The following is a 27,151-nucleotide window of genomic DNA, read 5'->3' on the forward strand; positions in this document are numbered from 1 at the left end:
AACTTTTCAGGAACAGTTTGAGGATGCTGCCACATCACACAACGTTGTCATAGCCTACCACCACCTAGTTAAGAGCTTAATTAACACATCAATAGAACAACACGTTAGCCTGTGTTAGAAACCCATTTAAGCTGTGTTTGTCTGAAATTGTTGCAAATCAATGCTAGCACCACTAAAGTCAGTGCTAGATTTTGAATTCTGTAAACTAAATAGAGAGCCGGTGTTAGACAAAGGTAATGAATAAGGCTTACAGCCACCTGCAGAAATAAAAATCACACCCAGCCTCTTCAACCACAGACTGCAATATTTCTCTTCATCATTCTGCACCATGAAACACAATCATACTTATCTCCATTAGCTTTCTTTTCCTTGGCGTCTTCAACAGGAATTATTTTCCTCTTCCTGGGGAAACGCTTCTTCCCCCATCTTAGCCTTTCCAGGTAAAAGCCAACGAGCCCATCTATCCCAAGTATGTCACCTTCTCCACTTATCCCAGTTTATTTGTCTGTAAACCCATACAGGCACCCTGACCATACGTACCACATGCTTTTACCAGTTGAGTTGAAAACGATGAACAAGGCTTTTTTTTGGATAGTAGACCAAGCAACTGAAATACCTATGCCATACAAGTAGAAGCCAGGAGTAGAGTTTTCTTAGCTTCAGAGTTCCAATTCAACTTTCCTCCCTCAAGGTGAGGACTCCTTTCCTTTTTCTTCTCATCAGTATTTCCATTCCCTTTTCCCAAACTCTTCAGAAATTAACCATTTGCTAGAATAAGCCATCTCAAACCATTTTCCCCAAGGATAGCTATGAAAACATAGCTTAGATGTGGTTCTTCTACACCACCAATGTCCTAGTTTTTCATAGACATATCCAAATATGATTTCCTAATTTTTTTTTTTTAACATATAGTAACACTAAAATTTATAGAAAACAAGTAACTTGCTTATATCTTAAAAAGACATCCTGGTTTCAGCTGGGATAGAGTTAACTGTCTTCCTAGTAGCTGGTGCAGTGCTATGTTTTGAGTTCAGTATGCAAAGAATGTTGATAACACTGATGTTTGCAGTTGTTGCCAAGTAGTGTTTAGTCTAAAGTCAAGGATTTTTCAGCTTCTCATGCCCAGCCAGCGAGAAGGCTAGAGGGGCACAAGAACGTGGGAGGGGACACAGCCAGGACAGCTGACCCAAACTGGCCAACGAGGTATTCCATACCATGGGACGTCACATCTAGTGTATAAACTGGGGGGAGTGGGGGCGGGGGATCGCCGCTTGGGGACTAACTGGGTGTTGATCAGCGGGTGGTGAGCAATTGCCCTGCGCATCATTTGTATATTCCAATCCTTTTATTATTGCTGTTGTCATTTTATTAGTGTTATCATTATTAGTTTCTTCTTTTCTGTTCTATTAACCCGTTCTTATCTCAACCCATGAGTTTTACTTCTTTTCCTGATTTTCTCCCCCATCCCACTGGGTGGGGTGGGGAGTGAGTGAGCAGCCATGTGGTGCTTAGTTGCTGGCTGGGGTTAAGCCACAACAAAAGAAAAGTTTGTTTTAAAACTGGAGTTGGAACTTTTGTCTTTATATCCTGATATCTGTACACAGGTCCTTCAGACTGATGTTCAAAAATATATTTCCATTAAAATTTTAACAGAATCTTTTTCAAGATGATACATGAGGAAATAAATTACACCTGCATCCTCCGAACAGCATATTATTCACAGCAGCATTTTATTATGCTCTTAAAGACTTACCTAATATTTGTATTTTATTGCTCTGGGAAAAAAGTAGAACAAAAAATAAGAAAAATCCAAGTTCCCTAACTCAATTTTAATTTGAAGTAAAACAACCTTTTTGATCTTAAAATCCTTAACTGCAGTGTTTCAGAACAATGAAACCATCAGGAACAGAACTGTACAAATATACTGCTGATCCTCTTCAGATGCATCTGCAAATTCACTTTTGACAGACAGAGCTGATTTCATTTCTCTCTGTGCTCTGCTTATGCGTAGCAGTATTTGTTACATGTGAAGGCTACAGTATAGCATAGGCTTCTATCATGTCACTCCAGATAACACATAGTTGTCTCCACATTACCATCTTAGCACCAATAGTTTTATGCTTTAAGACCTAAGAGCAGGCTCTAAATCAGGCTCTACTTCCGTACTTCTTATATTTAACAGTTGCATTCAATGTTTCTTCCTAAATCATCTGAAGCAATTTTGATTACAAATGATTATACAATGTAATGCCAGACTAGAGTGTAATGTCTGTAAAAGTGTAGCATGTCTGTGCAAACCTTGTGAACAAGAGGAAAGCTGGAAAACTACAGAAATAAAAAAACCAACCCTTAAGTACTGAACCTGGGTGGGCTCATTTCTATTAGTACAAAAAACAGAATAAAATAAAAACAGCATGAAATCACAAATTGGTTTGTAAAGGGTAAAAAACAAAATAAAGAGGAAAGAATGTCAAAGGAAAAATAATCTAGCTTTAAAGACAGAATTCAGCATATAAGCTGGGCCCCTAACTGCAACAGGTAGGCACACAAGTAAAGGGCAGTTGTCAAAACCCTCACATCAAAATAGGGAAAGAAATACAGAAATCCTATGTTTAGAAATGTCATTGATACAATCTCCATATAATATTTTGTATGCATTTTAAGATATGGCACACAAGTTTAAAAAGAAAAAAGCAGCTACATGCAGTGGCCCAAACTGATATGGGACAGGCAGCAAGGAATCAAGTTCCCTGTGGCATGCAATTTGAGAAGACATAATTATTATAGAAGAGGTACTAGACTATGTTACTTCCTCAGACTTACGAATCCAGTTCTGCCACACTTTCCCCCAGACCTTTGTCAGCCTCTCCCACAATTTAAAAAGCTTTGGAAGAACCATCCATGGTTCTGCTCTTTGGGAAGTACACAGTACTGTGTCTGTAGTGGAGCCAGCCATGTTTTGTGGGGATCTGATCAGGTATTTGAAACACAAGATAATAGTGTTTTTGAAGGAGCAGGCCTGTACAATGCAAAACAGAAAGAAAGCAAAAATGGTTTGAAATGCAGGTGTTGAGGGTTCACCTTGCTAGAAGATTCAGTCTTGTGCTTGGGTCAGTTGCAAGCCATTTGAAAAAAGGCAGAGTTGCTTTCTGCCATTTTATTCCCATTGATAAGGAAACAGGTTGCCTCATGTAATGACAACAATATGAATCGTAGTGAAATTAGAAGAAACCAGAGTTCAAACAGAAGAGTTTAAACAAATACAGTGATGATGTGTCTGAACAGGCATTTTAGCAATAGACTACATTGACTGATAGCTGAAGAACACAGCAGAGGAAAAACAAGCAAGCAGGTAGCAGCAAACTCTACATCCCTATTTTCCAGCTGCAAAAGCAGCTTTATCAGCAGTTCAGCAGAAGGCTGGGCAGCATGAACTGAAGCAGCCACACACTACATTCACATCGAGTACGTGGCACAAGGCTTCTCTCTGGATTCAGATAGGTGTGCAAGAGTTCGCAGGGTTTAAGACAGACCAGGGAACTGGAAGAGCTGAGTATCTGTCATGAAGCCCATGCTTTGAGGGAGGCATATGCAAAGGCCAGCACAAGTAGCAGGGTCACTGAAGGGCAGCTCTGCTGGTGCTTCTGCAGTACGTGAGGGAGTATTTCCTCTGCCCTTCCACAAGGAATCCCTCCCTTACTTGAGCGAAAGGCCACAAATCAGGAGTCTGCTACTTAAAATGCCAACTGGAACAGAAATACATCCTTGACTTCACTCTTATTTGTTTTTAACTCAAACATATTTTTTTTCCCCAGGAGAAGACATACTGGAATGCTGAAAGATTATCATGTTATTCACTGACAGCTAAGTGAGGGAATTTCTATTCTACTTGGCATGTACAGCAACTGACACAAACCACAGGGGGTTTGTTCTTTTTTAGTTTTTTTTTTTTTGTTGTTAAGTTTCACCTGGTACATGTTAAGCTACCAAACATTTATATACATACACTTACAGAAATTCTTCTTGAGATCGACTGTAACACTGTTCAAATTTAATATTCCAAACGGTATTGAAGAGAAATGCGAGATAACCCTCAAGATCAGGTTCTAATGTATTTGATAAACTTGATTATTACTAACAGATTTTCAATGTATGTTTTTAAAAGTATCGATTTGACCATCCTTTAAAGTATTCCTGTTCTGCTATCACAGACAATGGATTCCCTATTGATGAAATGATAATAACTCTCTGTGTACAGTCACTTCACTAAATGTTATATAGAACAAAATTCTGTTATACTGAAAATCACCAACCCCCACAGATGAAGCTACAGGTATCAGATGAATTTTAGAAGAAAAGGCCCAGAGTTTGTGTGAACCATAAAATCTACCCTGTACATGATCTTGTTTGATCTTCCACAAATATTCTTTTCTTTTCCCATGATCAAATAATACATCTGAGAGCACTGAAAACACGTTGCTGCTCTCAAACAACAAATTATTTTTACACATTTACAACAATTTTCTGTATTTCTCTATCATGTTACAATTTGACCTATTATCAGCTCCAAACCAGATTATTCTGTTATAGAATCTTACATCATTCCTATAGCTTCACTTTATTTAAAATTACATGATGTGATTATTCTAAATATGAAGGCAAGTAGGTTAATTAGAGGGCTTCAAATGTGGAAGCTTGCACTTTAGAGACATTCAGTGCATTGTTGGTTTTTTACAAGCATTAAGTAATACATTAAGCTTAATTTAACATATCATTCATACTTTAATAAATAAATACACAAGCAAATATAATATTTTAAGAGCCCAGCTCAAGATATTACAAAACAAAATAAAGATCTTAGGATAACTCACCTACTTTTTTTTTTTTTTTTTCCTTTTTGAGGAAGGTAATTGAGAGATATCTAATAAAATTAAATTCGACCAGACTTTAAAGTGGAAAGCAATCTGCCATTTCCACTTCATTTCTATTTGGTATCACAAGTTTTGCTGTTTCAAGCTCTACTCCTCTTAACTTTCCTTAGCCCAAAGGGAGCAAGGGTAAGAACAACCTGGCCTGCTACTATGTGACCTACTACTTTCCTTTAGGGATGATGAATAGCTGATGGGAAAGCTCATGTTGCACAGTTAAACAAACATCTCCATGAGGCATACATATTAGCAGACATTTAATACCTGAGCTTCCACCATGGCCACATAGGAGGCAAAGTAACATCAAAGGCATTCCACTTCATCAACATACAGAGTCCAACAAAGTGCCGGAAGCACACCGACATGGCAAAGTAGGTGGAAATCAGGATCCTGCTACTGTGGCCACTAGCCCACCTTAAGAAATAATCCATGTGGTTTTTAGGATCTACTGCTGTTTCCAGGGCCAATTCTGCACTGTGTAACAAATTCTCAGGTTGCCTTGGGGATTACTAGAGCATCAAGTACCTAGCATTCCAAAGCACACTTTGGCAAAAATAAGATACTTATCTGCAACAAACTTGCTTCTTAGAAGAGAGCACAACAGTAATTCCAAAGACATATGTGCAATAGCATCAGGATGTCCCACTTCTTATACAAATATGCATTCATCACACTTAAACGAAATGTCATCCATGTTGATAATAGATGAAACTTTTTCCAAATAATTTTTTATTTTTTTGCAACACATTCCAGTCACTTCCTAAGCGTGCAATGCATTTCCCTGTGGGAAACGTAAATAAATGTCTGACAGGGAAGATTCAGTCAGCTATCACTTCAATTCTCAGGACTAAAGCATACCAAAGATCATTTTGTTAGATTTCCAAGTGAAGTATGAATATAACTTCATTTTCAGTGATACACATCTGCTGAGCAAACACATTCAATGGAGGTGAGTTTTGTTATCAGCTTTCTGCTGGTGTCTATTAGCAGCAACGATGTAGTTGACTAAAGGCCAGCATCTTTGACTCAGGAAAGAAACTACAGTTTTGAGCACATTACATAATATATACCTTATTGCCAAAATGCTGTGCTGTTTCTGTGTTTTGCCTTCTTTTGAAAAAAGTTTACTAGAAAGGAATAATAAAAGTTTGAGGGTTTTATGATACTTAGAACACGGAATAGGAAGAATCTCAGCAAACAGGCAACTTCCTTCCTCGACTAGCTAGGTAGAATACAGGCTGAAAGGATGCACAGTCTTTACACAACTCCTAGACAACTCAAAATGTAAACATATACATATTAATTCTAGCTATTGTTGCATTTCTGTTGGTCAGAGCATTTCCCTCGGGAGTAAAGTTTATAAACCTGCTGAGCAGTTTCCAGAACTCCTATGAAGCAAAAGGAAGTAATTTTCAAAGCATTATATGCTTTCTAGCCTCTTCAGTTTGTTGTATTACTTTTTACCAATATCATTCATTTGTTCACGGTCAGTGTGGAAAGGGCTCTGCTATCTTCCACAGTCAGAAATCTTACGCAGGCTGCTAAGGCTAGTATTAGGACTTTGATCCCTTCTCAAATCAAATTGTCTATACAATTAGAGATGACATACATTTTACTTATACAACATATTCTTAATCATTTTCAGATTACTTTAAGAACACATTGGAACACATTGCTCATTAACCTTCTGTCATGAACTCTTCCCGAGTTCGTATATCAGCCCAGAGAGGGGGAAGGAATGCACCACCACACCTTCAAAGACATGTTTAATTTCAAATCACTTCCCTAACACTACATAATTTCACTCTATTAAAGATAAAGATCTATTACTTACTAATAATTAAAACATGAAAAAAACAAATTTAATTTGTCAGTAAAAAGAGCTGACAGTCTTGTACATTTGAATCCTACAAATATACAAGTTTTCCCATCTCTTTTTGAGTACACTCCTGTGGCAGGCAAAAACTAGTCCAATAGTCAGGCTTCAGCCTCATCTAGCAAATGCATTCACTAGAAACCTTTTTAGGACTGAATCTTTACTTCACTGAAATCAGAAAGGGCAGCATAGTTTCAAGAAAGATTTATTCTAAGTCACGTGACCAAGGCACACAAATACCAAGCAGATGAAATTTCTGCCTGAAAGAGACTATAGGCTGTACCAGCACTGTCAGTAACTCACTCAGAATAAGGTTAGTTAGATATCTTAGTCCTTTTTAGTCAGAATTCTTTTCATGTGGATTGTCTTGTCAATTTACACAAGATTTCAGCCCACTCTTAAAACAGAAAATCTTATAAGTTTGCAATTTTAATTCTATCAGGAGAAGAAAGCATAGAGTATATTTAATTTACATAGATTTCTTTGAATAATAGCAATATAATTATGTACTTGATGAAATGTAGTACTGAATCACTTCAAAATTTCAGCTGGATAGCTCCAAAGACTATTAACAGGTACTAATGGCTTCAAAGTTGACACTTGAAACTGGTGTCCTTAAAGAGCACTGAACATCACTAATGTTGATCCTTTGTACAGTTTGAACACCAATCTTTGCAGAAAAGCAGGGACATTTAAATAATTTACTACTTCTTCCATACAAATTAATCATATCTTGGTAAAAATAAACTCAGGAGAAGTAGATGCACAAACATCTCTGATGATGATGATCAATAAGGATACGAACCAGTAAAAGTTGCCAGTAAAAATGCACAGTAAAAAATGCAAGTATTAATTTTCATTTGCACACCTTCAGGTGCTTCATACTACATGCTTAAAAAAAAAGTCTCTTAGCCACTGTCGTCTTGATGGAAATAACTGACAATCAACCAATCTCCAAATACAATTTAAGCTCCCTTATCCACTTTCTACGTGTAAGAGTGTGCAGCAGCATAGCAGATGGTTATCAAGGAAATGAAGCTGAGTGCAAACTGGTTGTAGATGTTTGTGAAGTTTGAGAAGTCACTTTATCTTCCACAAAATTTATTCAAGTTTTCCATACTGAAACCCACAGAATTTGGTCTTACAAATAACTTCAAGAATCTGGGCTTTAATGAGTAACCAACACATTATTTGCAGATAACGCTAATTGGTAACAGGTGCAGCAAGTGATCAGGAAAGTCATTTCTGAACTCCTGAAAAAATCTTTACTACCAGCTGTCTTCACTGAGTGCCGGTAGAGAAGCCCACCTTGCCACCCTGGGCACCCTCAGAGAGTCTAGCACTTGCCGGGCAATGGGAAGGTCCCCAAGCATCCTCCCAGCCATGAGCAGAGGGATGCTCTTCTAGAGGGAAAACAGGGGGAGCAGAAGCCTAGGGACAGCTACAAAAGGTGACGAAAGCAGTAGTTAGTTTATGCAAACTTTTCTCTGTCTAAACACCTTCTAAGTCAGTGTCCTATTACCTTACAAAAAAACAACAAACAAACAAAACAAACCTCACAAACCACCAAAAAACTCATCAGTACAACCAAATCCTGAAAGGAGGAGGAGGGAAAGAAAAGTCAAGATTGTTTTATAGGACATGCTTTGATATATGACAAGAATAAACATCCTAATAAAAGGTGATGTGCTTTCTGAGCTGTGGACTGGCTTCAGCCAAGGAAGCTGTGTTACATTTTTAAAAAAAAAAAAAAAACAACCACCCCCAAAAAACTTGTATGTACCAGTTCAGTCTCTATCATGTTGTTATGATTAAAAAACCCCAAGTACCTACACATTTTCCATGACCAGCAAAACCACTAGAAAATCATGTATGCTCACACAAGGTGCTAGAGGTAGGTAGATTCAGTTTAGCTAAGACAAGTCTAGTCACTGGGTACAGGTAAGAGCATTGTGAGGGGGAAGGGGGACCTAGATAAAAACTATCATTCCTGAAAGTGAGGCTCAGGCTGACAAATGAGTCAGAGAGGTGTGACAGAGGCTTCCCTCATTCCTCAAGCCCACAGCCACGCTTCCTTCACAAATGGCTTCTCTCACACAGGTGAGTTTGTAAAAGTATTTCTAGATCGCCCTCAAAGAATTCAACCAGAAAACTGGAAAAAGCCTAGGACCGATAAACTGGCATTTTACCTACTGTGTTTTATCTCTATATAGAAGCGACAGGAGTTGAAGTGTGAGCAGCTGGTTGCCTCCATTTGATCCAATTAATATCCAACACTGCAGTGAGGCAAACAGCATTTCAAGATAACAAAAAGTGCTCACAAAATTCCAAGCCTGAGACCCTGACTTCCTAAAAAAAGAAAAAAACACCACCACCACCCCCCCCTTTAATCTTCCAAACTATTATTCTACAACAGAAATTACAGACCACAGAAGTAGAGAGGCAGACTTGGAAGTTTTGCTTCTGCTTTTCAGTAAACTGCAGGTTGAATCAAAGATGCAGAACTGTTCCTAAGTAAACAAGTTGACAGAGGAAAGGTCAGATCGCTAGAGAACAAACCTGCTGAGACTTTTCGTTGTCATTGAGATTCAGTAGAGAGCTTTATATTTTGGGAATGCAAGAATATATAATCACAGATGGGAAATCTGCCAAGAACAGTCAAGACGAAGGGAAAAAGAGGAGATAGTTGCCAATTTTGCTTGCTGATTTTGTTTATTGTTTTATTTTAGTTAAAAATAACTGGAAAATCTGATTTTGTCACAATATAATATCTCTATATGGGGACATTAGTCAAAGGTAGTTTACATTATTTTGGCTAATGTTAATATCTTTTTTCTATGTGCCATTCTTGTTTTGAATGTTATTGATTCAGAAAATAATTATTAAAAAAATCTGTCCTGAGCATGAAAATAAGTGTTTATTTAATATTACGAACTTCCTAGTTTCTAAGTCAAAGAAATAGAAGCAGAATTCTCCAAAAGACCCACTTATTCTTCTAATGTCTTTTAAGTCCTAATATTTTACATATAAAGAATCAAAGTGACCTGAGGTAAGCACCATTAACTAAGCAAAAAGGCACATACACCCTATCACTTTATTTTATGTTGGGGTTGCATAAAATCGCATATATTAAATAAGCATATAAAGAAACCTATAAACATAGATTGCTTTAAATATTAAAGCCAGGAATGTTCTTCCTCATTGCCAGATCTTCCTGAAACCTACTCGCAGAAGAAGGCCTGGGGAGGGGGAGAGAAGAAGCATGATGAGACCAGGGCAACCTTATTTTGCCCTTCACCCCATATGAACAATACTCAGTTTCTCCACTCTTTAATGCTTCTGCTTCCTACAGCAACACTTCTAGAAGTGAGGCTGAGAAGGAAGAATGAATGTGGAAGGAATTAGCCTGTTTAGGCCTCGATTAAATCGCATAGAGGGAAGGTAGGAAAATATGAGGTGATGGTCACCTACCTACTTTTTCACATCACTTCATGAGTGTAAGGACCTGTAACTTGTAACTAAGACAGATACTGACAGGTTTGAGGCAATCCACTGACATCAGTACTGTTGCTCCATCTAATTTCAAAAGGCAAATAAGGCAGCTGGGTAACAACCTTATCAGTTATTCACAAAACTGAGTAATAAGAATCATGTAGTCTTCTGGTGAATGGTGCTACATATTAAAGATGATAATAATTTATTTGAAGATAGATAGCAGATGAGTGGTAGTGTTTCTTTTATTGCAGGTGTTTGGATAATTGGTCATTTCCAGCAATTAACCCAGAAATGTCCTTATTTTTCAATTAGACAAGAATCTCATTTGCATGTTCTCAAAGACAACAGGATATTCTGCTCCCTGTGGCTTTTAAATGGTGCAAAGTTACCTTATTTGTCCCTGCAAAAATATTTCACTTGCATTTTCAAACAAGTTGCCAAAACTTCCCTGCAATGGAACAAGGTAAAAATATGTCAGATACAGGAGAGACGATTGCAATCTCCAGTCCTGCACTGAATTTAATTTCCTGCCACAGCTGCACAAGAGTATTGGGATGGGGGCAGGGAGTGCAAAGGTTTAGAGTTTTGTGGAAAGAAAAATCTATCCAGTATCCAGGTTTTGCTTATAAATACGTGCACATAAAGCTTCATATTTTATACCTAAAATTCAGGATTTCAAATGTAATAGATTCCTCTGACAAAAAGAAATTTGTGTATGTTACTGGAGTAGTATTTTCAGATCACAAAAACTTTAAATGATGTTTAGCCCTCCCAAAGCCTATGGCAGCTCTAACTCCATAATCATGCTCCTTCTTGTGCTCACAGTAAACCAGATCACATGCCTCAAAATTTCCCTCCTCTAAATAACACAGTTGAAATACACGTGGCAGAAGGATGAATCAACAGGAAATTCCCCTGCCTCCCCTTTGCTAAGACTTAGGAAAAAAAAAAATTAAAAAAAACGCTTTCCTTGGGAGATCCAGAAACCGCTTGAACTTACCTCAAGTTCAAGCTTGAACTTAGCTCATTCAAGATGCCCTTGTACTCCACTCTAAAGTTCATGTGAATCAGAGACCCAGAGCTGTGCAAGAATTTATCTTTTTCTTTTTTTAATCTTATTAGCATTGTTCGCCATCTCTCTGAGGTGCTACCCTAGTTCTCTCAGGTCTGCTTCAACTCTTCTCTTTCTTACAATGCTCTGCTTCGAGTGGAAGCATTAACAACAGTAGTTATTCATTGCATTCAAAATACCTGGTTATGTCATATTTAAATACGTTGTTTGATTCTCCCATTATGCAAAATTACTGGGTAAATGGGAGGGAAAGAGGGGGGCATCACTGCAGAATTGTCATGTAGGTGTTGAAAAAACCCCATGATCGTAAGGCCCAACAGGTTTTCGTTCTGCTGAACTGGGACCTATTTAAAACAAAATGATAGATTTAAAATGATTTCCTAGAGGATTCGATTAGAGAAATAAATTAATGACTGCTATTAAATAAAACATTTTGGCACTGAATATTATGGTAACTTAATTTGCATAATTTAACAGTTGCAGGGACTTCGGGAAATAACAATGTAAATGAGCGCTGAAAGTGTGCAGTAATGAAAGAGTAGATTTTACCATGCATAAGACTCTCCCCCATGATTTTATTTTAAGGTTATCTTTTCAGTTCTTAATTACATTTGTAAATAAAGCTTAAAACAATATGTTGTCAACACCTCTGCTGTCATTCCATTCTGGTGGTGTTACAGATATTTACAAGTTTCTCTCCCCATCTCTTTTCCATAAAGAAAAAATTAAGTTCTGAATATGAAAGAATGAGACAGAAATCCTCACAGCTAGCAATATATATATATATAAAAGAAACCATTACTAACAAGCTGTAAAATAACATTTTACTGTTTCCTGTCAGCAAACCCTGAGGAAAACAAGTATTTCATATAATTAGGAAAGCACTCATTTGAATAATAATCGCAAAATAACAAATGCTTCACTTAAATAGTTCATAAATAATTTTCAAAAAAAACCATGGATTTCAGTTGCAGTTCATAAATTCCACTTTGTTTCAAAAAGAATTTCATGGTAGTAAAATGCATAGATCAATACTTGTGTGGCAGTCCACGATATGATTGTTAATTTTCGCGTGTTCACAGCAATTAAATACTCTGGAGTTATTCTCCTCCATAAACAATACTATGATTCTTTTTTAACATACAATTTTGACACACACCACCAGATAATTTGACTTTCAGTTTGTCCTCACTAGCTGATGGGGAAAAAGCACAAAAATTTCAAGTTATTTTCAAGGCTTCATAAAATGTTTAAGGCTAGCCGACTGCCCCATTAACATATAAACTAGCAGATGTTTAGTTTCTATGTCCTGCGTTGACTAGTGTAAATAAGGGCAGGTAAACATTGAGGTAAGTGCTCTCAACAGGATCGCAGTCAAATCTGAGAGCTCCAATTTAACAAGACAATATGTCACCTCTAACTTACTGCACGCTAGGTTTGTACAAGGGATATTGAGCAAGCCGAGTAAACCGAGTAATCTGAAACCATATCACACAGAAGCTCACTATTACTGCTGCCCATAGTGGTTCTACTCACTCTAGCATAAAGAACCAAATCTGGCTATGGAGGATCGTGTGCATCTTCTGGGACTATACTGATTATTTCCATACAAATTCACCCCTCACTTTCAAAATTAAGAAACCAAAGACAAAAAAAAAAAAGCTGCAGCTACCAGCTTATTATTAAGACTTTCAAATTAAATTTAATAGACTAAAAAGTACAATGATAAGCTTCTGACCACAATCCCTCTGGACTGGATTTCTGAATTAATGCAACTAAGGCGCTTTTTGCTTTACGGAATGCGATTCAGACTAATCCCACCAAAAACATGGTAAGGTGAAGGTGAGGTCATGGACTACAAGAGATCACAATGCAATACAAAGTGTCTGCGTACAAAGTCATTAAAAAAGTAATGTAGTTCTGATCATCAAAACAACAAATTGGAAAGTATAATCTAGCTAGACTGGTATTATAAACCTGTTTGCTTACTTGCATGTTTATACATACATGCATTCATATGTATACAGTTTCAAAACTCTTAGATTATTATTTTAGTAATTTAGTTCAATGAAAGGCACTGGGTCTTTCTCAGTGGAGGTTAAGTTTCTTTCAGAGATAGCCTTAACCAGCCTGCTGTGGAAATGAGGCTGCTTAGGAAAATCTCAATAGTATAATCATGAAAAGCAAAGTCAGATGTTACTCAACAGATTAATGCAGTGGAAGTAAATTTATTAGAACCAATCTGTCATTGCAAATTTCACATCTGTTCCAAAGACAAGACAGAGTGTTTTGGGTTTTTTTGCACCTTGTACTGTCAGAAGACTGAGATCTTATTTGCTTAATTCTTGTTCATGAAACATCTTGAAATGCAGCGATTTATCCTTTAAGATAAAAGCTTAAGAAAGCACTTTCTGGAATAAAATATTTTTTAAAAATTGATTTTGTTAATATACAAACATTTTTAAAAAATAGTTTGAGAAACGTAGCAAGTGGAAAAAACAAACAAATAAAAAAAACAATGAAACAACACACCACCACAAGAAAAACCCCAACACTCCTCACCCCTAAAAGGTCCTCAGTCCAGGATTCTTTCTGAAAGGAAGTGTGTCCTATTAGCCAGATGGAGAAACTTAATGATAGCCTTCATCCACCTAGGAATACATGCACTCCAGCCATGCCTCAAAATCATATTCAGCTGAAGTAACCTGCTGTGCTGTTCAGAAATGCTTTCCTCTCCAATACATACGTAGCAAACTTCACAGGTCTAAATTGTTATGAATACCAAATCCAACATTTACTCAAACTGTTATTTTGAATAGCTATCTTGAAACATAAGATTTTTAGTGTTTACAAGTTTTTGATAGTGTAATTTTACATTTGGTGTCTCCTTTGAGCAGCAGCAAAAGGCACAGCTGTTTCTTTTGATGTTTTGTCTTCACTGTAGCTTTTAACTTAGTTATTAATGCAAGAGAACATGCAACATGGTAATAGAAGTTGTAAGCTAAAGTTTTTAAAAAAAATTTATTTGATTTCTGAAAATAAACCCAAACTTGGTCAGTAAGAACGTAACAAGTGATTGAATATTAAGAAGTGACACTAGAAACATTTACAACCTAAAATAATGATGACCAAGAAAGACTCCAAGCCAGGCTAATTAAAGTGTTTGCTGCATATAAAGGATTCAAGATTTACTTTCCCCAGTTTCTACAATACAGTTTTGTTTTAGTAAGGTTTCTCTACAGAAATTTGAAAGCAACCTGAGCTGCAAAATGAATTGGAAAATTTTGAATATCTGCATTAATCCCAAATTCAGTTCTTAACATTTTGAAGATTGCTGAAGTACAATGCAAACTAAGAATACCTATCACTGCTAAAAAAAAAAAGCTTCATATATAATGATGTTGAGTACAAATGAGGATCACTGCGGGTAAGCAGTATTAAAAAAAAGAAAACAAACTATGACACATTGTTAACTGCAGTTTTTACAGTGAGCAACTTCAGGTGTCAAGAACCAGCACCCTCAAATCAAATGCAAAAGAAAAGACAGGCATATTAGTATACCATTAACACTTGGAATGGGGTGCAGCTGTCAAGCTGCTGGACTGTCTACAGTCACAAACAGCCACAGCACAGGTTTGCCCTGACACTGGTGTGATTTGCTCTGACCAACCTCCTTCGAGGTAGCTCTTCAGATAACATCTGGATTTGCACACCTCTGTCATTCTTAAAAGGGTTTAAAGCACAAGTATGAAAAAGCCTACACAAGCACAAAACCTGACCTTCTTCACCTTCCCATTTTTCTATTTTTTGATCTTTCTAGTCCTGCTTCTTTAATAGGAAAGAAAACTATAGCACGGTTGGAAACAGCATGGGGCATGGACCTCGATGTAGTATCTAAAGTAAAATCTGCTGTCCTTAGTACATTTCAAGAAAAAAAATTATTTGTCTGCCAGGAATTCATTTGTAAGTGTTCCTACCCAACAAGGAGATAAATTTTAAGAGCTGAAAAATAATATGTAACTAGGCTTGACACTGATATAACTACATTCTCAAGCACACAGTTTTCTTCACACATAGACCACTGTCAACTCATCAGCAGATAGTTTGTATATAATGTGTAACACTATATACAGGTGCATGGCTTCCTCCCCCATTATGATGGGTATCACTGGCAGGATAGTTTCTGGTCTTTCTAACCACACAGCCAACACTCAACTAAAGCAACAGGGATGACAATTTCCATGCATTTGTTTATTCAACTTTGGCATGAAATGTTCTTTCATTTGGACATTTTCTACTTCTTAGAGTTATCATTTTTCTACTCTACATCACCAGGCAATAAGATGTTATTTGTGTTGGTAAGGGGTAATTAGATTTTTTTTAGTTATTTTGATTATTATTATGAATATGTTATTTGAATTTTTCTACCTGTCTTGTTGGACAACAAACAATCTTTTTTTAGCAAGACCTCAGGAAAAAAAAAAAATCAAGTGTTTTAGCAAGCATTCAGTGAAAAAAGTAGTTGAGGGGAAAGGATATTTGAAGCAAATAAGTACTTTCCCATTCTAAATTCAGAATTTTTGAAACAAGAAGTAAACATTCTTTATCAGGTCACTGAATAAAAAACCAATATAATTTGAACACAACCTAGTTAAGACTTATATATTATTGAAACCTTTGTTTTAGTTTTTGTAGGTTTTTTTTAAGTTACTTTAAGCGCTAGAAGATTTTTGAATCATTGGACAACATCTTTAAATAAAAAGTTCATGTATTTATATATGTACATAATCACACACATGTTGTGATTTTGTCTGCTATACTAGCTTCTCCTTCACCCCAGTATTAGCTCTGCAGTTGCAATAATCTATAGCCTTTAAAAAAAATATATATCCAATTTTGATCTGGGCATAGTATTGAGTAAATGTTTCCCTTAAGCAAGCAAAAAAAAAAAACAAACCCCAAAAAACCCACAAACAAAAAAACCAAAACAAAAAAAAAAGGCACAGCTGGGTATCCTGCAGCTAATTCACAAATGCCTTGAGTAAAACCTGAGTTTTACAAGTACATGCTTAACTATACAATGATCTTTTTCCACAGAATATAGAAATGCCAGTGTAGATGGACTATGCCAAGACTTTGTATGAACATTCTGAAGCAGGACAACACTTCCATATTTAATAACCAATTATTTAAAAATTAAGATAAGTATCACCATTGTTATCTTTTTGATAAAGCAACAAAAAGATAATCACAATGAAAATAAGTTAACCTCATTTGGTTAAAAAGGTGAACTGTAATTTTTTGTTATAGTGTACAAACTGCATATGTCTTTAAAAAAACCTACTGGAAAAAAAAGCCATTTTAATGAAGTTAAGAGCTATTCTACACTAGCATAACCTTCTTTACTTGCATCCAAAAATACCATCAATAGAAATAATGCTGTTGGCAAAGGCTAAGTGTGCTGGATATGCTTAAAATACTACTGCCATAAGTAATGCATTCTTTAATCCAATATATAAACAAAAAACACATAGAATAAAGATTTATGGTCACAAAACCTCCAAACCCCTCCAAAAGAAACCAAAAATCAAATGGGGTCATAAAATTTCATTTCAAAGCCACAACTGAACAGATGATGCTAGAATGGGAGATTGCAGTCCTTTCAACAGGAGGATTACATACATATTGCCCTTCCCAGGGCAATGCCAGAAACACAAAAGGAGGTTTCTCTCTCCTGCAGTCCACTGCCTCGTTCATCATACACCTGCTTAGACAAAAAATTCCCGTGGAAGTTGCATGCCCCAAAAGAGAAGATTCCCCCCTTACCATTAAAAGCCAAGTTCCTAAAAAATAGTCATTCCCTCCCTTTCACCCAGCTATGGTATATCAGGAACAGTTAGTGCACAAAAGCAAATTCAAGCATTCATTTTTACTGTGAAAGAACTCATGGCTAGGTGTTCAACTTTTTTTTTTCCCCTTTCATACACACACAATTCAGAAATTAATTTGCAATTTAAAAAACCACATACAGCAATAAGTCTGAGCCACTAACAACCAGAACTGTGCTACTGCAAAACAGTGTGAAATAATGCTAAAGGAGACAAGGAAAACAATGCTTATTACTACAACTGAACACATTAAATTTGGAGGTCAAGTAACCAAAACAGAAACATAGGTAAACCACTTCAGATAACAAGCTTCTGTATTGTAAGACCAAACACAACATAACAAGCTAATGCTAAACCAAGTTACATGCATAAAAATGACTGAGGGTACCTGCAAGCTGTACAACTGAGCAGATCTGCAGAGAACAAATCATCTGTATTCAAAGATACTAACAACTTGTGTAGGAGAAGCAGCATGTGTATATATATGCAGCCCTCTAAAAACCATCAGCTGTCAGTTGTGAAGCCAACTTACGGTGTTAGTGTTAATTTACACACAACTGATCCCTATATTCATGTAATGGAGAACACTTACCACAGCAATTAAACCAGTCCCCGAGTCATGAAGAGAAAGTTTCCACTTACCTAAAATAAAAAAAAGCAAAAAGATGAAAATAATATATCAGGAAATCTATGTTACAGATCTGACATTTAGGGGAGGGAAAGAAGTTTTACTTCATTCAGTTTCAATTCTCCCTTCTTCCCCCTCCTCCCACAATAAAAAAGATAAGAGGTGTTTTGCAGGGGATAAGAAACTACGGTAGTCTGCATGTGTACTACAACCAGCACATACATTTAATCAACACACATCAATATGCTTCTTATAAAAAATGGTGCAGAAATTCAGAATACTGGGAAATGGATATATAATTTAGGAGGGGAGACGAACCCTGTCTGGCAGGGATGGATGGAAGAGCTGCTCTAGGCAATTCCCTGGTCAGGGGGCCAGCCCACCCCCTCCCCGGGCAGCATCAGGACTAATTCTTCTGCCTGGAGCTACAGCCAAAGGGTCGCTCAGTGAAGGCACACCCGAGGCAGCTCCACCCCTTCTGAATGGGTTTGATTGATTTCAGTGGCCTTACTTGAGAGCACATGAAAACTAAATTAATAGATTATTATAAAACCAACAACTAAACAGCTATACAACTGGCATAGTATTTAATCCAGTATGCGTAAAATAGTCCTTAATAAACGGAGTGGTATTATATCAGAAGTCCTCCATAATTCATTAGTTTTGTAAGCAAAAATTGTGATAATAAACATGAATTTAGTAGGTACTATCTAAAAGTTACTGGAACATGGGATTTTAAAAAATAGCACATATTGTCTCCACTATAAATGTGTATACAGACATTCAAAGCCTTTCTAATTACCAGCATGTATTATCAAAGAAGGGGTAGTCTGAGAATACACCACTGTTCAACCACGTGAAATGCTTCATGCATAAGGACACTTAGAAGACCAGTTAGGAGGAGAGAAAAAGGGAAAGAACAAAGCCCCTCATTTACAATTGATACCACCTTTGAACTACACTGCTCCTTTTCTAAATTTGCCATCATAGGAAGCGTTTGAATCATTTAAAATATGATGTTATGCACTTAAATAAGGAACCTTGAAAGCCTGTTAAAGAGAAACAAAGGATTTCCTACAGAGTATAGCTGACTATATAATAAACCTCTAATTCTCAGAAGATTTTAAATAGTTTGTATGCAGTTGTGCCCTTCCAACATATATTTAAAGTGAATCCTTTTTTTTTTTTTTAACACAGCAAGAATGTTCCTATTATTTTGGAGACACAGATGCCATCTAGTTAGCACAAGGCTGTGTCACACAGCATAGTTGCAGAGCCCCTTTCATCATAAAGCTACAGAGAAAAATGGATGATGTGCCACCCCCTGGTCCAGAGGGACTGAGCTCCCCCTCACCAGACCAGACTACTTGCTCAGCAGCTCCATAGCGGACTGCTCCTCCACTGGGACCTCCTGGCCGGGCATGACAGTTTTCTACTCATAGCCAGCATTCAGCAGATTTCACCTGTAACTCCCCTCATTTATCCTAAGGCAGGGGGAATAGAACACGACGGGATGACACGGCACCAAACCCTCTGTCAATCTATGTAAAGCTCTTCGTTAACTTTCATTTTTTCTAAAACTCATCTCATCTCTAACTAAACTAAGACCTTTCGAGGAATACATTTCTCTTCAGTCTTTCACTTAATGTTTGCATATTACTCATAGCTAAGACACTGCTTTTCTGTGTCCTTTCAGCCAGCCGGACACTCTGCAGGGAAGTACTCAAAATGGGCCCTAAACAAATGCTCATATTTGGACAAGAAAGTTCAGATTCATGATACATTTGATGAACCAGGATTGGGGACATTGAGCACAGGTCAGATACTGTTTCTAAGGTACCTCTTATTTCTACCACTATCTTACCGCTACAGGATAGTTAGAAACACAGAACAGTTGACTTTTAACAAACACATATAAGCATTAAGAGTTACTAAACTGTAAGGAGCAATCCTGGAAAGAATTACCACAATGTTTAACTTGGGTGGCTGCCAGAATGATGGGGCAGCATCTGATAGAGTTAAGAATTATCTTACAATTCTGCTGCTGCTGCTCCTCCTGGGCAGTGCTGCACAGCAAGCTGTGCTTTCCCCCTCCACATCACCGCACTGTTAGGTCACCTAATGTGCTATTAGAAAAATCCCACATTTCAGTTTTAATTAAAGTAAGAAAATTAACAAAAGCAAAAAAGCAAAAGCATCTACTTTCTACACATTTAGTTCTAGTAGTTCATTATGAAGCTTATTAAGACTCTGTCCTCCTTCCAAACGATGACACACCATGTATTTTACTCCTACGTAAAATATCCTGTTACTACATATATTTAACATAGAGACTACTCTTTATGAGACCTTGTATCACCATCCTATTCATGATTCTATTATTTAAAAAATCCCACAAACCAAACCCACAACACATAGATATTGAAGGTGCTACCATCAAATTCATTAATACTAACAGGTATAGCTGTATCCAGAAGAGAGAAGCTGTGCTGCAAGATAAGCCTTTGGCATGAATGGCTTTCTGCCAAGTTTCCAGACTTCAGTCTCAAAGGAAGATAAGGACACCTTGAAATCCCAGATCAGAAAAACTTGTGTGTAAAAGTTAACCTTGCTTCAGAGTCACTTCAGCTTCAAGTCTGCATGCTTTACCAAACTGAGATTTTAGAAAAACAAAACCTTAGTATGCTATCCAATGAAAGCTATCTTTTATTTAAATCTAGTTAAAAATAAAGCTAAATCACAGAAAGCTATTGCACATATGCAAACACAGTTAGTTTTAGTCTGGAACCGAAATAGTGCAAGCAATAAACAGGAAAGTTTTTCTTGCCTTAAAATTGTTTCTGTTCTACTGCCTGTAACACAGCTAAACCTGTCAGCATCTACATATATTTTATTTTAAATAACAACTTAAACATCCTGAAGTCAGACCATTCCTCTTCTGCCACTTCAATCCTGAGCAGTCTAGGCATCAACACATAGGACACTGTCTTGCTGTAAAATACTGCACATAAGGAAAACAACACAAACAACAACGTCTTTCTTTCTAGCAAGCGTAGTCAAGAATATCTATAAACCCTTAGTCTGTATTGTAACCATCCATTTTTATTCTCCTTCATTAGATTCAGTTTAAAGGGATTTGTTTCTGCACCAACTGTGGTGAACTCACAAAAAATGCCTGTAAGATGGAGATAAGCTATGACCACAGTTGCTGCTCTACTAGTTTGCTTGCATGGTGGATGTTTTTGTGATTATAGTTACTCCATGATTTAACAGTAGGAGGCTAATGGAAATGTTACTTGCTATGGTAGCAGGCTAAATCAGTTGGGGAAAGAAAAAGAAATATGTTTACACTTGAAGATGTCACATAAAACAGTGGGAAGCTCCCACCCCTGACACCAGAACTGGCATGCTCATTCAAGGACTCATCTACATTATTACATGCTCCTTCACACTTAGAAATCTATTAATTTACAATTAGTTGTATTGATTTTATAGCAGATTTGTAAGTTCTGTAATAATTTACGGACTACTGAAGAAGTTAACTATGCCCCTTCCAAAGACAAGCATTATTGATAAAGAGGACTTGGCACTAGTTACTGAACTATCACTGACAGTCTGGATTTTCTGCTGTAAATTCTACATTAATTACAGCAGAACTGCTTGGTAGATTCTATCTGTCCCACCAAGAGTTTCTTCCCTCACTCCTGACAGAAATCCACCAGCAGGAAATGTAATCAGCCACTGGAGATAATGTCAGCTCAGCCTCTGATGACTTGTTAAGTTAGAGAGATTTAAAATAGTGTAGTTATTGCATATACCATCTCACTGGCAAAGGCACTGTGTTCTCAAAAAACCCCAAACCAACCAAAAGCCAAAAAAGAAAATCTGAAAAGAAATGCTGCATAAACTATAATTTCATCATATTTTGAGAGCTGTATCTACTGTGGCACTGAAAAAATTGACAGAGGCCCAGCGATTGAGAATGAACTACTTCTAGAACATATACTGTATAAAACATGAGAATATATTTCCCAGAACAATGCCTGTTTCTTATTATTTTATAAAGCTTGTTTATTTTGTAAAGTTGTGTGGGGTGTCTATATTATTTTAATAAAATAGTAAGCCATTTTATAAAATAGGCTTGTGCATATTAGTTCTGGTATGTTTTTGCAATTCCTCCATACAAATATGAAAAAAATTACTTCCAATAAAAATCAAATATCTCATTTTTCTGCTTTTCTCAGTACTTCACTCAGTGACAGTGTGAACAGAATTCATTTCAATGTTGGGTGAATCCCTTTCAATATAAAGCTGGTCACTATATAAAACACTTAAGGCCTGATTCATAAAACCATGCTACAGAAACACCGTATCAGTGTTAAACATAAAATCTCTGCCAAACATTGCCCATCTTTGAGAAATCTTTTGGTTCTGTGTATATCTTCTTTAAAATAAAAATTCTCCTTTTCACTGACAGGCCTTCAGTAAGTTACTGAGCATAACTTGGTAAACTCTCTGCATCTGGTATCTTGACACCTAAATTATCTATTAATACATATAAATAGAAACCTAAAAATAAATACCAAGTGGATAAAACTTCCATACATATATATATTTCACAACAGTAAAAGTATTGGTTGTGCAGTGTTGGTGCTGAAACTTTTATCTCTGTGCAGCACCTGCTCAGCGGACAGTCAGACTTTATCTTTGTGAAATTGTGTGTTAGCTCGAGTTGTATTTATGGCATGGCAACAAAATCCTGGCAGAATTGTTAAATTGTACATGGTTAGATATACACTCTTCGATCACAGCAGAATCTGAGTGATGTACAAACTCTGATGAACTTACCTTTGAACAATTCTAATGGGATATATATGTACACAAACATACCCAAGGTAGTTGTGCAGTTGGAGGCATTAAAACCATACATATGGGGTGTCAAACTTCTAAATACAAGAACAAACAAGGCAAATGTCAATGGCATTAGTTCTCCATATAGCATTTATCAAGATCTTGAGTACTAGATGAGGCAGTGGCTTTCAGGGAGGAGGAAAAAATAGGGAACACAATGCCATAAATTCTCATAGACCAAGGAGGTGGCTGTAGACTGAGTGCACCTATAGGCAGTTTGTGAATACCTTTTATTGAAAGCACTTTCAATTTTGTCTAATCTTTATTAGAGACATTGCCTAAAAGATTTATTTGAATAGTGTAGGCACAGACACTCAGTTACCCAGTACTAACACATTCCAAGTGCTACCAGATAATGCCAGGCACTTGCTGTATACCAGCCTTGTAAACTCTCAGACTATATTTCGTGTCCGAAAATTTGTGAAGTGTAATATTATTTGACTGTCTCATTTCTTAGCGGCACACAGCCCTGCTTTCCTCCATCATCACCTGTTGCCATACTCTCACTATCTCAATAATAAATGAGCCCTTGGTGTTTACTCTGATCAAAATTCATAGCTACAGCTAACTGCTGTGGTACTGCACTCATCTGCAGGAGTAAAACAGGCTGTAGGTCTGATTAGTGATCAGCTAGGCTATACATTGTCACTAAAAAAATTCCATGTTGCTACTGACAGTCACAGTTCATTTACACCTCATTGTGGTAGATGCACAGACAGTCATGAAGAGAAAGTCAGGAGCCACTTAGACATACTTAGACCATTAAAATGGGCAATGTGAACCTCTATGGGTAAACCACAAAGAAATGCAGTGGACAAGCAGTATCACAAAACACTGGGTTTACTATGTAGTAAAACATTACCACATGTCAAGGCCATCACACTTAAGACAGAGTCTCATAGAGACTGACTAGATCAGCACAGAGACAGACAAACACACAGTCAAGGTGTTTGGTCTGTACAGGGGAGCTAGAAGTGACCTAATAGCCATAATCTACCCAACAGCCAAGGCAGGAGATGTTTGCTTGGCAGGGGTGCTCAGGGACATGCTGTCTGCTGTTGCAGTTCCTCCTGACCACCCTACAGGAGCTACTTAAAATTTTGGCCATCCTAAGTAATTTCATCCATTGCTGTTGAAGGACACATCCTCTTACTGGTTTTGTGACATAGGTCATAGAGTTTATTTAACTATCTGCACTGGTTTTCACTGGGATAGAGTTAATTTTCTTCATATGCACACATAGCTAGTATGGGGCTTGGTTTTGGATTTGTGCTGAAAACAGTGTTGATAACACAGGGATGTTTTAGCTAGTGCTGAGCGGTGCTTACACAGTGTCAAGGCCTTTTCTGCTTCTCACCCCACCCCACCAGTGAGCAGGCTGGGGGGCACAAGGAGCTGGGAGGGGACACAGCTGGGACAGCTGACCCCAACTGACCCAAGGGGTATTCCAGACCATAGGACATCGTGCTCAGCATAGAAAGCTGGGGGAAGAAGAAAGAAGGGAGGGATGTTCGGAGTGATAGCATTTGTCTTCCCAAGTCACCATTAGGTGTGATGGAGTACCCTGCTTTCCTGGAGATGGCTGAACACTTGCCTGCCGATGGGAAGTGGGGAATGAATTCCTTGTTTTGCTTTGCTTGCACATGCAGCTTTTGCTTTACCTGTTAAACTGTCTTAAACTCAGCCTACGAGTTTTCTTCTGATTCTCTCCCCCATCCCACTGTGGGAGGCGGAGTGAGCAAGCAGCTGTGTGGGGCTGAGCAATTAAACCACAACACTATCCTAATTTAAAACTCAGTCATGGGAGTCTTCTAACGGAAAATAGAGCTACCCTGTGGTCAGAAAGGTGCCTAGAAGTGGTACAGGGTGTTGCACAAAAAGACAAGGAGGTGGATGAGAAGTCTGAATCTCTCAGAAATATATTTCCAGGATATGTTGGGTTTGGAGGGAGGAACAAAACACAGAGATTTAGGAAGGAAGGAATGCAAATGCTCCTTGCATATAGGACTTGTTCCTTGCATATAAATAATGATAGAAAATTCAAGAACATAAGTAGTTACATAATGAAGTTCAACCTTTAGGAGAAAAAACACACGACACAGTGGTTAGGATCAGGAAAGAGCTGGAAGGCTGGATCAGTAGAATATTGTTTTCAGTGCAGGGAGCTATTTACACACATCACATCAGACTGTGATGTTATCTGTGAAATGGCAGATAGCCATGGCAGCAGTGACCACACGACGCTCTATTAATACAAACGCCTGCTCAGCTCTGTGTGGGCCAAGATGTAACAGCTCTGCCCAGGGGGAACAGACCAATTTATGGATCCAATGCTTAATGTGTATCTAGGGAGGGCAATATTGAGCTTCACTGTAAATATCACAAAGATCACTTAAATGGTTTCTTGCAATGGGACTGGAATGAAGATCATGAAAAAAGGAGGAAGAGCTGACTCTGACATGAAGAAAACTTACGATCATCAAGTTGCTGAGCGCTGTGGAAAATCAAGCAAACAAAAGACCCCAAACCCACCTCTAAGAAGCTATCACAAATTTCCTTTTCCCACAGCTCAAGTCTGTCACCTCTGTCACTTGTCCAATTTAAAACTACAGACCAGCTCATTAATTGCCTCAGCTCTACTCTCAGAACAATAAATCTGCATGTAAATGGAAAGCACCTATAAGAAATTATAAATTTCAGAAACCCTTAGATGTATTGCAGCTCCCTTCTTTTGTGTAACTTCTGTGTAGTATTAATATGCTCCGAACACTGTTAGTTGAACCCAAAATGCAGCTCGTGGAATGCCAAAGTGCAGATGTCTGCAGAGGAAAACATGCACAACTCTAAGGTTTTATTGTAAGGAACCTCCACTGAAGTTATCCTCTGTAAATGTAAGAGCACTATACATATTGAAGCTTGGTATTTGATAAATTAGTGTGTGCACACATATACACACACACAAACCCACAAAAAGTTATTTCATTTCCTCTTTTTTTTTTTTTTTTTAAGAATTAAACTAACTTTCTACAAATTATACCTAAATGTTTAAGTATAAGCATAGGTATAAGAGTAAAAATATTGAAAGATCAAGAGACCATACAGTCAAGAAAATGTCCTACTTATATAGAGAATCACACTATGTTTCTGAATATTCACAGTTGCAATTGGTGTTTCTTTGAAAAGCATTCTAGATTAAATAAATGAAGCCACATGAGTCCTGTATGTCAAAATGCACAGAGCTGAGATAAACAGCTTCTCACTGAAGATTGTTAAAGCCATAAATTTGGAATAAAGCAAAGCGATATACAGGGATTCATTATATTTTTTTCCCCATAAACTTCAGTTTAGAGAAAACTAAACACATAAAACAAGAATACAATTTTACAACTGTAGTATATACTATAAATTAAATCCTTGGAGCTCCTTCTCTTTTCCCTTTTTCTGTCAGCATATGCATGCAGACTGTAATACCAAACAGTTGAGGCATATGAATTCTCTATCAGTCAGTACAGTAGCAACTTATTTTGGAAATACTGTTTTCCAAAAGCAGATGTCTTAAGCCCACCTTTTCTGGTTAATACTTCACAGTAAACCTCCTCCATAAATTATTCTTTTACAGCTGATAAAAGATTTTAACCCACCAGTTATCATCTATGTGCCTGGAGTATCACTTTGGAAATGGTACAAGCACCTTGATGGCAGGAGGGCTAAGAAAAAAGTGTACCAAGTAACTTGCAGATGTACAAATAGTGAGGGCTACAGACAAGAAAATAGGGAAACAAAAAAATGGGGCTGATAAAATGCTGGGTAAGACAACAACGACGACAACAACAACAAGAAGAACAACAAAACCCCCCTAAACCCTTACCACACCCTCACCACTCCCCATAATCAAGGCTCAAACATGTTGAAAGCTACTTTTCAGCAGTATACTCAATTACCAGCATGCTTTCGGGATTTAGTGTTCATTCGGCATGATTTTGGTTTGCATTGTCCCATCTCTGAGACAAAAAACCTCTGTAAAGAAAATAGTTGGGTTTGCTCTGCAACTTCTTTGTTCATGACAGCAAGGTTTGCCTAAGGAAACACAAGAGGAACCGTGCAGTGTTGCAACCATATTTCACAGTGAAGAATCTCCAAACGTCAAAATGAAAGTCCCAGTGCCAACCAAAAAATAGTATTTAGATACCGGCAGTGCAGAAGCAACACTATTCCTACTAAAATACTCCCAGCTTTATATTGTAACACACAGCAAATGTTGAAAAATAATGTTGTTTTCCTAATAGTTGATGCACATAAAGAATTTGTCTTTACATGACACATCACAAATGTGTCTTAAGACTTTTTAAAAAA

The 27,151-nt window shown here is 37.3% G+C and overlaps 1 protein-coding gene across 5 annotated transcripts in view; it reads right to left on the reverse strand.

The window, feature by feature from the left end:
* Window positions 1-27,151, reverse strand: part of LOC142034537 (SAM and SH3 domain-containing protein 1-like) — a 570,133-nt gene that overhangs the window by 293,999 nt on the left and 248,983 nt on the right. For 2 of the 5 annotated variants that reach the window (XM_075036021.1, XM_075036020.1), the window contains exon 3: window positions 17,852-17,901. The exons of the other annotated variants lie outside the window; for them this stretch is intronic. The gene's annotated coding sequence lies outside the window, so the exon portion shown is untranslated. The remainder of the gene's footprint in view (window positions 1-17,851; window positions 17,902-27,151) is intronic. 5 annotated transcript variants of the gene reach the window in all.

The sequence above is a fragment of the Buteo buteo genome, chromosome 9, assembly GCF_964188355.1.
Source record: "Buteo buteo chromosome 9, bButBut1.hap1.1, whole genome shotgun sequence".
In the NCBI taxonomy this organism is placed as follows: Eukaryota; Metazoa; Chordata; class Aves; order Accipitriformes; family Accipitridae; genus Buteo; species Buteo buteo.